The 12,273-nt window shown below is 37.5% G+C and overlaps 1 protein-coding gene across 1 annotated transcript in view; it reads right to left on the reverse strand.

Moving 5' to 3' along the window:
- LOC128208654 (uncharacterized) overlaps window positions 1-1,604 on the reverse strand; it is a 49,198-nt gene extending 47,594 nt beyond the window's left edge. Inside the window, exon 1 of the mRNA XM_052912202.1 lies at window positions 1,508-1,604. The gene's annotated coding sequence lies outside the window, so the exon portion shown is untranslated. The remainder of the gene's footprint in view (window positions 1-1,507) is intronic.
- Between the last annotated feature and the right edge of the window lie 10,669 nt (window positions 1,605-12,273).

Here is a 12,273-nt window from a genome sequence, read left to right on the forward strand (position 1 = left end):
TGCTATGGATCGCCTTGGACATGATGGAAATCGATAAATGGTCCATATTGGCCAATGTACATGTCAGATTAATAGGTACATCGCCATGTATGCTATGGATCGCCTTGGACATGATGGAAATCGATAAATGGTCCATATTGGCCAATGTACATGTCAGATTAATAGGTACATCGCCATGTATGCTTTGGGTCGCCTTGGACATGATGGAAATCGATAAATGGTCCATATTGGCCAATGTACATGTCAGATTAATAGGTACATCGCCATGTATGCTATGGATCGCCTTGGACATGATGGAAATCGATAAATGGTCCATATTGGCCAATGTACATGTCAGATTAATAGGTACATCGCCATGTATGCTATGGATCGCCTTGGACATGAAGGGAATCGATATACAGGACATATAGGCCAATGTACATGTCAGATAATAGATGCATCGCCATGTATGCTATGGATCGCCTTGGACATGATGGAAATCGATAAATAGTCCATATTGGCCAATGTACATGTCAGATTAATAGGTACATCGCCATGTATGCTATGGATCGCCTTGGACATGATGGAAATCGATAAATGGTCCATATTGGCCAATGTACATGTCAGATTAATAGATACATCGCCATGTATGCTATGGATCGCCTTGGACATGATGGAAATCGATAAATAGTCCATATTGGCCAATGTACATGTCAGATTAATAGGTACATCGCCATGTATGCTATGGATCGCCTTGGACATGATGGAAATCGATAAATGGTCCATATTGGCCAATGTACATGTCAGATTAATAGATGCATCGCCATGTATGCTTTGGGTCGCCTTGGACATGAAGGGAATCGATATACAGGACATATAGGCCAATGTACATGTCAGATAATAGATGCATCGCCATGTATGCTATGGATCGCCTTGGACATGTTGGGAATCGATGTATAGGCTATATAGGTACATAAACCTGCACGCCATATAAGTGCATATAAATTTTGTTTTGGGCTATATTGGTCCATAACAATGTATCTAGGTTCATGGAAATGTATGCTATATAGGCCGATGAGACAAACAAATAATATACTTCAATTTAATGTAGCTATAATGTATGTGCATGCATCCATGTGTGTAACCCACTTTGGCGTATCCGCCCCCTGTTTAATCGTAAGTAGCCGCGAGTATCTCTCATTGCTATCTCGCATATCAGAAATAAATCATTGCCTCTAAGTCAAGGCATTAATAAAACAAACTGGTTGCAAAACTTATATAGCTTTTAATGGGCCGTTGTGTATAACAGCATTGTGTATTACAGTCATATATTAAGAGAATGTTTTAAGGAGATAATTGTGAGTAACATTTTCCTCTAACTACTTTCGTTTTCATTATGTATTCAAGGAGTATCCGACCCCTTTATAATCTCGTGTTTAAAAGTTCATTTAAAAAGTAACCACTGTTTAGAAAATGCGAATGGTCATCATCACTATTGACATAAATAAATAATGTTTAACAAACTTACTTGTGCACTGAATAAATCCGCGTTTCACAATCCTCTGTTTTTCATATTTATGTTTCAATTCAGATTGTCCCAGTTCAGTCACGTGGTTTGATATCAGGTTGAGTGTCACGATAAGCTATCATCTTAAATAAATACGCATTTTGTTTATATACCATATGGCCATAAAATATTCTAAACGAAGCTAAACAAAATGAATGGTAGGTAAACTCGGATTTATATCATTGTGTCTTAATATCATGTTTATACTATAATTCGTCGCAATTTTGTCTGGGTTCATTTACTCGTCATTCCCGTGATCAAAATAGTGAGCTAGGTAGAACTTCATTATTACGTTAACATGCTGTACATGTTATTAGATACCTGCTGAAAAAAGTAATAAGCAAACTATCAAATATGTTGGAATCATGTTTGATATAATGTGTGTAGAATTAGACAGACACACGAAATGTAAATCGTGGGTATATATTGTATGAGGCTCATTACAAAGCTGTATTTAATGATATATGGTTGAACCATGGTGTTGGAAAAAATGCTCTATATTTATATGCCTTTAAGCAGAGAGTAAAAGATATTTTTATACAAATCTGGAGCCCAAAATTAGCAGAGTCTAGTAGGGCTGGAGCATATGTGTGTCAAGGTTTAAGATCCAGTTTACTGAAGTGACGTTAATATTGCAAAATACAGAATCGCCTTATCGTGAATAACATAATCTGCACACAAATTATAGGTAGAGACAGGTAGATGTCATAAGTATTTAGTTCTTACATGTACAGTAATGAAAATATATTTTGTGTTATGTGCTCGAAGATAAGAATCATTTTGATTTTAAATGTAAGCTCTACACTGATAAAAGAAAAAAATAAATTGAATCGATATATATCTCTTGAAAAATCAACGAAAATAGAAAATTAACAATGTATGCTTTTAAAGCTATATATCTAAGAGAAAACAAACATACCCTAATTATTATGGATACATATTGAAATATATTTACACACTCTTCACGCTCTTGTTTTAGTTGTTAAGTTAACATTATTTCCTTGAATATGTATAAAATAAAACCACACAAACACGTAAAGTTTACTATCTTAAACCTTTTAGCATAACGCCTTCATTAGTAATATATATACACTTTCATCGTCCACATTTTGTCGTAAAATCCACCAACGTGTAAAATACAACTGTGATATAAAACCGTACAACGTGGTTCAAGTATTTACTAGGTTCAAGTATTTCAAATAGGTTTATACGAAGCACATAATTTTCAAAACAGTCAGAAAACGGAAGACAAAATGGCTTCCTTTTAAAATAATTCCCAGCATATTTCTTATATTAGGCGAGTTTAAACAGCCAATGCAAATTGTCCATTTCTTAATTCCTATATTGGCCGAGTTGAGTCGATATTGAGCGAGGTTTGGCATATGTTGTATTCAGTTGTCTGGTATTGGTACCGCGATACTCCCCGTATCTCGTCAATGTGGTAATAGTTGATTAATAATAAGTGATGCAATAGCCTATTTCAAGTAGCATTGTAATAGGCAAACATGTAGTTATGTGAAGTATCATATAAAAGTTATTATTTATACCGTTGGGCAAGATCGTTTTAAGTTAACGGAATGTTAAATAGGCGGTCTTGATTGTTATTAACAACATCTATGGATAGAAAATAAAAATCTGACAATGAGCAGCATGATAGGAACATTTGACGGGGTTGATTGAACAATTTTTGATATCAAATCTATGTGAATTCATTCCGCGTGACGCATATTGATTATTGTGTCCAACATATTGAATATTACATTTTTGACATAACATAAGATACATTACATTGCTAGATGTACAATAAGAATCAAAGTGTCAATCATAGGTTAAACCTGTGACGCTACTATGAAAATGTGAACTAGCATTGAAAGAGTCAAAATGTTAACATCTTAACGTCTTGAACACGTTTGAGTGTTTAGAGTACTATTTATTAGACAGTCCTACATATGTCTAGGGCGTCTATAAGCCAAAAAAAGAGAGATCTGATATTTTATTTATCAGAAAATATCAAAAGGTCCCAATACTTATCTATAATATCACTTATATTTGGTATTGCAAATGGCATGACTGATTTAGCATTTGTTTTTTTACAGCATAACGCGTCATCCTGTGGCATATTTCTAGCATCAAACCATCAGCTATGACATCTTTAGGGTAATGAATTTCTTCGAAATAACTTAAACATATTATCATTTGAGATAATACGTATGTAGCGTTAAGCCTGGCTATACGGAATGCCACGTGTACATGACATAGGGTAAATAGAGTATAAATACATATCATCTGGCTTACAGAATATATATGTTATAATTTCACCGTAATCGCCTTTAGATATCGTTACATCTAAAATTATTCAGATTGTTTTGACATAAAATGTGCAAACTTTTTACGTGGATGGGCCTTGTTTAAAGCATTTATAAAACAATCAGATTCCTCTAGTGATCCATTCCAAATCATAAATATATCATTCATAAATCTTAATCAAACTGGTATCTGGTAATCTGGTTTCAAAGTTACTGAACTTAAAAAATCTTACTTACCCATAAATAGGGAGGCATATTATGGAGCCATAGGACTGCCCATAGCTATACCAAAAGTTAGCAAAATTCTTCCATTGTCAAAGTCGAAACACTTGGTTTGAAGTACAACTTTTAACAATTTGGTGATATTATTCGCACTAATATTCCGATTTCCAGTATCTTTCTCTAGAAAAAATGAACATGCTTCAATACCGACTTTATGCGGAATATTCGTGTACAATGACAAAACATCAAGAGCAACTAGATAAGAATCTTTTTCCAATTTGATATTCTTACTTTTGTTTATACAATGTGTAGGGTCCTCAATATGTGATGGTAAACTCTGCATAAAAGGATTTAAAACAAAGTCTTTATACTTGAATATATTGTCTGTGCTGGAATTGAATGCAGATACTATGGGTCGACCCGGGAATCAAAGCGGGGGATCGTCATCAGGAGGTTTGTGTGTCTTCGGTAATATATAGAATTTTAGAGTCCGAATAGTGGATGGGAAAATGTCTAATTGTCCATTGATATCGGCAGTGTGTCGTTTTATCTCCCCTTCATAATCTTTTATGTTCTTTTTCGTATTATCATGTTGATATTCGTCAACCTTTATATCATACGTATCGTTGTTCAATTGACGCTTGACCTCTTCTTTGTTTTTGTCCATGTCTATTACAACGATGGTATTTGATTAAGCGATTGCATTTGCATTTTCAAAATTTCGGGCGAAAAGGTTTCACAGAATGCAGAATTGCATTCGTGATAGCTTTTATGTAGAAATCAGGATATACATCTCTTCCGCTAGGTGGTGTAAATGTTGATGACATCTGTTTAAAGAATGGAAATTTGATGTTGTCGTTATTCTTAAGAGTGTTACAGTCACATGAAGATGAATATCACTTTTTATTAATTTGTCCTTGTTATATTGATATGAGAAGAAAGTACATTAAGAAATATTTTTACATTAGACCAAGCATGTATAAGTTTGTAGAATTGTTAAAATCTGAAAATAAAAATACAATATTTAAACTGTCAACATATATTAAAGAATTTGTAAAACATAGAATTTCCCTTACTTATGATAATTAGTAAAATATGTTTATCCCCACATTATGTATGAATGCATTATTTTGCATTTGCTCATGACAACCTATTTATTTCTATTTGTATTGAACCTACATCGGTTTTGAATTATGTGAATTGTTGCATTCGTATTTGTAAATGTGTTTGATATCATTTGACTATGTACTTTGATGGTATACGTCTAATAAAATTCTGTTCTGCACTGTTCTGTTCATCATTTTGATATAAATAAGCTAAATATTCATTATATTGTAGACGCCGTTTATATCGAAATTACTTCTTTCGCATGTTTAACTTTATCATGCGATTTAATTCTATGACAGAAACCAAGCCCTTTGCCTAGAATTTGTCCGTAAGTTTACGCGATAATAAAAATAATGTTTCATTACGTTGGATAATTTGTTTTTTGAATTGTCTTCTATTTGTGTCTTGTTTTGAATCGTTGGAAACGCATTGTTTTGCTTTGCTAAAAATGTTGTTAGATTTTCCACATATATATGGCGATGATTCGTTTTGTTGTTCATCTCCGTTGGTTTTGGGTACCCCTTTTATAAGAGTGTAGGGACAAGTTAGCGACTTAGTTCTTAAAAAGTTTGGGGTTGTGTACCAATTAACTAATTTATCTCCCATCCCAATAATGTTTAGCATACTGTCTGTTCTGTTTTCTGACATTGTGTGTTTGATGTGCTAGGCTTTAAACCTAGTGCCTCTAACAGTGTTATCGCTGATGTCTTGACGCTGTGTGTTTGATGTGCAAGGCCGTAAATCTAGTGCCTCTATCAGTGTTATCGCTCATGTCTTGACGTTGTGTGTTTGCTGTGCTAGGCCTTAAACCTAGTGCCTCTAACAGTGTTGTCGCTCATGTCTTGACATTGTGTGTTTGATGTGCTAGGCCTTAAACCTAGTGCCTCTATCAGTGTTATCGCTCATGTCTTGACGTTGTGTGTTCGATGTGCTAGGCCTTAAACCTAGTGCCTCTATCAGTGTTATCGCTCATGTCTTAACGTTGTATGTTTGCTGTGCTAGGCCTTAAACCTAGTGCCTCTATCAGTGTTATCGCTCATGTCTTGACGTTGTGTGTTTGCTGTGCTAGGCCTTAAACCTAGTGCCTCTATCAGTGTTATCGCTCATGTCTTGACGTTGTATGTTTGCTGTGCTAGGCCTTAAACCTAGTGCCTCTATCAGTGTTATCGCTCATGTCTTGACGTTGTGTGTTTGATGTGCAGGCCTTAAACCTAGTGCCTCTAACAGTGTTATCGCTCATGTCTTGACGTTGTGTGTTTGATGTGCAGGCCTTAAACCTAGTGCCTCTATCAGTGTTATCGCTCATGTCTTGACGTTGTGTGTTTGATGTGCTAGGCCTTAAACCTAGTGCCTCTAACAGTGTTATCGCTCATGTCTTGGCGTTGTGTGTTTGATGTGCTAGGCCTTAAACCTAGTGCCTCTATCGGTGTTATCGCTCATGTCTTGACGTTGTGTGTTTGCTGTGCTAGGCCTTAAACCTAGTGCCTCTATCAGTGTTATCGCTCATGTCTTGACGTTGTGTGTTTGCTGTGCTAGGCCTTAAACCTAGTGCCTCTATCAGTGTTATCGCTCATGTCTTGACGTTGTGTGTTTGCTGTGCTAGGCCTTAAACCTAGTGCCTCTATCAGTGTTATCGCTCATGTCTTGACGTTGTGTGTTTGCTGTGCTAGGCCTTAAACCTAGTGCCTCTATCAGTGTTATCGCTCATGTCTTGACGTTGTGTGTTTGCTGTGCTAGGCCTTAAACCTAGTGCCTCTATCAGTGTTATCGCTCATGTCTTGACGTTGTGTGTTTGCTGTGCTAGGCCTTAAACCTAGTGCCTCTATCTAAAATCATTCTCTTACACTAAAGCGAATCGTCTTTAATGCTGAAAATGATAGCAAAAAAATGTCAATTATTAGCTAATTATAATTAAGAATTAAAATGAACGTTTAGTTTCTGCACGAAAAATGTTAACTTTAAATGAAGCACTTCTTTTGTTGTTTATATAAGATTTGTTAGCAAACGAGATTTTCGGAAATAAACTTATTGTGTTTTTCTGAAATAAAGAAAATCTAAAACCTGCATAATTGTCTCCCTACTTAAAAACGCTCAGAAAAGCGCATCATTTCAGAATTAATCTGTAAGCCTCTCGAAATCAAATTCTCTCCTTTAAGAAGCCCTCATTTATCAAAATTCGTAAAAGCACTAAAACACGTTAAGAGCTTGATAAGAGACGGGCTTAACTATTGAGTGTAATATATGTACGGCCATAATTTATCAATACAAGATCTTCTTATTCTCAAAATATTGGAAATACCTTAAAATAGATGAGTGTGTTCTTATCTTAGATAATAGACGTGTCTGGGCCTGGGTCATTTTGGTATTGTGCGAAACACGTTAGACTTGGGAAAAGCTGAATCAGTTGTAGAATTCACTCTTTCATAAAAAGCATCCAATGCAATATTAAAGTCACATTTAGTCATATAAAAGAAATATGTAGCACAAATGTTTAATCATAGGATTTCTGAAACGTATCTCGACTATAGAGTAACGTCGAAACCCCGGCAGCATCATTTAAAGACGTGAACAGTTAAACTTGTAGCTCGGCGGTAGAGTGACGTCATTGTATGAAGGCAGTCGCGGGTCCAAGCCACGACAGCGTCATTAAAGGATACGATCAACTATTCTGGTAGCTTCCGTAAATATGCTTGACATTAAAACTAAAGGGGAAAATAAGCATAAAGGAGAAAAGTGTACAACGAAATACATGTAACACACATGGACGACGAAAAACATATAACACACATGGATGAGCAGCTCCACGTCTAAGAATGGGATGATCATACCAGTGTTTCACATGCTGGTGTGTTCTAGGCACCATAGTTTAGTTTATGTAAACTCAATTGTGAGTACAGCTGAACTCTCATATAAACATCCCTCGGGTTCGTTTCCTGGGTAGAAACCGTTCCTGGTGTTTAACATGCCATGAGAGAGTACCGCTGGTCATGATCAAACCCGCTACCTCTTGAGTGAGGGACGGACGCATACAACACCGGACTTGATAAAGAACCAAGGGGCTAATTCTGAATACAAGTTATGGAATTGCACACGGGTTCCCTGCATATTACATTATCTCCTCCGTGTGGCTACCTTTAAGCAACAAACATTTTGCCACATTTAAAATGTGTAAGTTGTTATTTAATTGCTGCCGTACTTCATAGTATATTTATTCTATTCAGAAGTAGATTTTTAGATGGAGTAACCGGCAGTAATATACTGTACGGAAATAGCCCTAGACAAAACACTCACACAAACAGAAGAAATTATATTTGTCCTAAAATAAAGAAGAAACATAAAAAGCGATTTCGAGTTTTCATTCTCAAAGACACAATAATTAGTTCTGTGTTCAAGGGTCCTTTAAAGATCAAACCCGCATTTCGTACCGAGCCATAGAAACCGGTGGCCAGTCGAGACAGTGAGAGCTAATTTTGTACAAAATATGTAATTGACCTATAAATTGTTCCCATATCAAACTATTCCTTAATTCCACTTGAATGTTCCCTTACCGTCCCCAAACGATTATCAAATAGTTTTCTGGCAATCTCAAGTGCGGTCAGTGTATTCTTGATAGGTTTGGGATTTGGTTTGAGAGTTGTGCCGAGCCGCAGGGGATAGTCGTCATCGAGAGAGATAGAGAGGGGGAGGGGGTGTATGTGGGGACGGGGAGGGTATCGTTAGGTATCCCCACCCCATTTCGAGCTTTAGTGGTTTATTTCCTTAATTTCTTGTATGCTGTTCAACAATATTTCGGTCACCGTTATTGATTATAAGGATAAATGGGGTTTAATGTTTTACGCAATTAAATCTTCTTTGGATGTTTCTATGGGTGTGTGGGAGTCAAAATAAGTTAAGGTAAATGTTTGGCTTGAAATGTCTATCGTTTCGCAGGGGATTGTCGCCATTGAGGGGGCTTTTGATAGGTCCCCGGGGGAAGGGCGGTGTGCTATCAGGGGGATTGTCGCCATTGAGGGGGCTTTTGATAGGTCCCCGGGGGAAGGGCGGAGTGCTCTTACGGGGATTGTCGTCATTGAGGGGGCTTTTGATAGGTCCCCGGGGGAGGGGCGGTGTGCTCTTAGGGGGATTGTCGCCATTGAGGGGGCTTTTGATAGGTCCCCGGGGGAAGGGCGGAGTGCTCTTACGGGGATTGTCGCCATTGAGGGGGATTTTGATAGGTCCCCGGGGGAGGGGCGGTGTGCTCTTAGGGGGTTTGTCGCCATTGAGGGGGCTTTTGATAAGTCCCCGGGGGAGGGGCGGTTTGCTATCAGGGGGGTTGTCATCATTGAGGGGGCTTTTGATAGGTCCCCGGGGTAGTGGCGGTGTGTGATAAGATATCCCCACCCAATCTTGCTCTTCAAATTTCTTTGTTTGATTTGCCGTTGGCATGTATAACAAATTGTTTGTCGAAGTCCTTGGTCTAAGTTTTAATTGATTGTTCCATTCACTCGCATGTATCTTAATGTCTTAAATAACGTATATTGTACTTGATTTTCAAAAGGATGTAAACCCAGTACTTCAGGTAGCGCAGGCTAAACAAAGAAGTATCCAGTTGCGTATGGAATCTCTTTTATCATTTTATAAGGCCTAATACACTGTGAAATAGTATTTGGATGTCACATAATGGAGTCAGGGGCTTGTACGGCGGGAGCCGACCCTGAAATTGCACGTTGAAATATATTACTGATCAGAACAGAATAGAATGTGCCATTATAGATAACTATATGAACAACATTTTCTCGAAGAAGCTAACCCGTAATAGGTTTTAGGCTTACTATTTTTCTAGGGTTCTAAAGGGGGTTGGGGAGGGGTGTCTTGTTTTCTTCTAAGGCAAGGGCCCCTTGTTAAGTCAAATCTTAAACCAGTTTACGTCGAGTAACATAATACAATGAGGGTTCCAGGATTTGAGACTAGATGTGCGCTTTGATGGGGTTTTGGGATACCGACCGCCCAGACGCCCATTTCCTAAAAAAAATGTTTGACTATTTATAACATTATATTATAAGCATCTATCTTTCATAGACTTTAAAAGTTTACTTAATTTTATTAGAGAGTGGGGGTGTCGGATGCGCCCCTCTGAACCTCAAAATGAAACCAAATATATTAGAACTGTCAATGCTGGCAGATACAACGTCACTACTTGACAATAAACTGCAATCAAACTGTAATCATTGTTTTATAGACAAAAAACATGAACGACAATCTTTAAACAGACACATTTCTTATAGTTTTCATAATAAAACAATTGAAAATCATTACTGTAAACCCTCGAAAACCGCTTATGACATTGCATCGACATTCTAATCATATCGCTTATATCATTTTATTTAATAATTGCCAACATTTCGAGATATAAGATGCCTGCCTATCCGTCATATACCGAAGACACATCTTCAATTTGATTGAAAAGTAAACAAATTACCGCCGGATACAGTGTAAATAAAAGTGTCACTTTTCAAGGGTTGGTCATTATAATATTGGTGGTCTATTTTAAATTCATTTATTAAGCTTACTTTTAAAGACTTCTCTACGCTTAAGTGAATCATTATATAATCCGCTCTAATGGTAAAAACCAAGACTGATGACCTTGTCAGAGGCCCAGAGAACGTCCCCTCCCCCTGTGTTGCTCGAGCCAATGACCTCTAGGGTGAGGGACCGAACACCATTAAACCGATCTCACATTAGGTGGTGTTGTATTAAAGTATCGCCTCCTTTTTCACTGATAGGGCTCGTTCCAATGACCTCTAGGGTGAGGGGGCGGAAACCACTAGAACGACCTCACATTAGGTGGTGTGATATTAATGTTTCACCTCCTAATTCCACTGGTGGTGCTCGTACCAACGGCCTCTAGGGTGAGGGGGCGTACATGACTAGACCGATCTCACATTAGGTGATGTAGTGTTAAAGTATCGCCTCCAATTTCACTGGTGGTGCTCGTACTCTTTACCTCTGGGGTGTAGGGGCGAACACAACTAGACCGATCGCACATTAGGTGGTGTAGCGTTAAAATATCGCATGAACATTTTCTTTAATTGTATATATTTGTTTGACGAGATGCTTTGTTGCATAAGTCGAAATAAACTTCTGTTCTGTTAAAATATCACCCCTCATTTCCTAGGGCGTTGGTTTGTTACCAATTATAGTTGATCCTTGACGACGAGGTAACCTGGCAACACAGAGGTCGCATGTTCGATACCTGCCCCACGTCTTCCGGGAGGGACATTAAACGGTTGACCCGTGTGATATTGCTATACAATGGTGCAAGATACGGAATTAGGTTGGCTCCTGCCGGGTTTGAACTAAACTATGCCCCGCCCAACGTACCAAGACTGATATTGCCCCTGGGGTGACACCCGTGTTCATAAGGTTAAAGCTCAAATATTGCTATCGTAGTACTGAATACGCTGTCAAACAAGTACGACTCCCCAATTATACGTGCTTTCATATTTTCTCAAAATGGTCCCTATTTTTACCCTCTCTCTATCTTATTTAAGGGTGTTTGATACGTCAGTTAGGATTAGTAACACATGATATATAAAACAATGTGGAATATCTCTAAGAAGTAGGTTGTTAGGTTTCCAGGAATCAATTATCATCAAAAGCAGTACGAATAGTAGCAGTAGCAACAGCAGAAGCAGCAGCATAGTCATATCACCGGAACAGAACGGAACAAAACATAAGAGTATAACAAGTACACTCTACAGTTGTTTGTGTGAATTTGATAATTTACATTATATAAACAATACAATTATGATATTGTATTTATAAACTTTCACAAGCTCAGTCCCCGAAACTTTCAAAACCTTGCAATACACGCGTGCCTGCTTCAGAATGAATGCAGTAATTTCTTTCGGATTTGAAGATTAAAGTTTAATTTAAGACGTCTGGGTAATTAATCTATATAATGGGGCTGTGTATGACAGTTTATATAAACGTGTATCAAACGTTAATTTCCAAGTTGTCACAAACTGTTACAGTGTATACACTCTCTGGTATAAACATTGCCATCGAACTTTACCAATCAATGACGAGTGTTAGTGACCAGTTGGAGTGCTT

The sequence above is a fragment of the Mya arenaria genome, chromosome 11 (genome assembly GCF_026914265.1).
Source record: "Mya arenaria isolate MELC-2E11 chromosome 11, ASM2691426v1".
In the NCBI taxonomy this organism is placed as follows: domain Eukaryota; kingdom Metazoa; phylum Mollusca; class Bivalvia; order Myida; family Myidae; genus Mya; species Mya arenaria.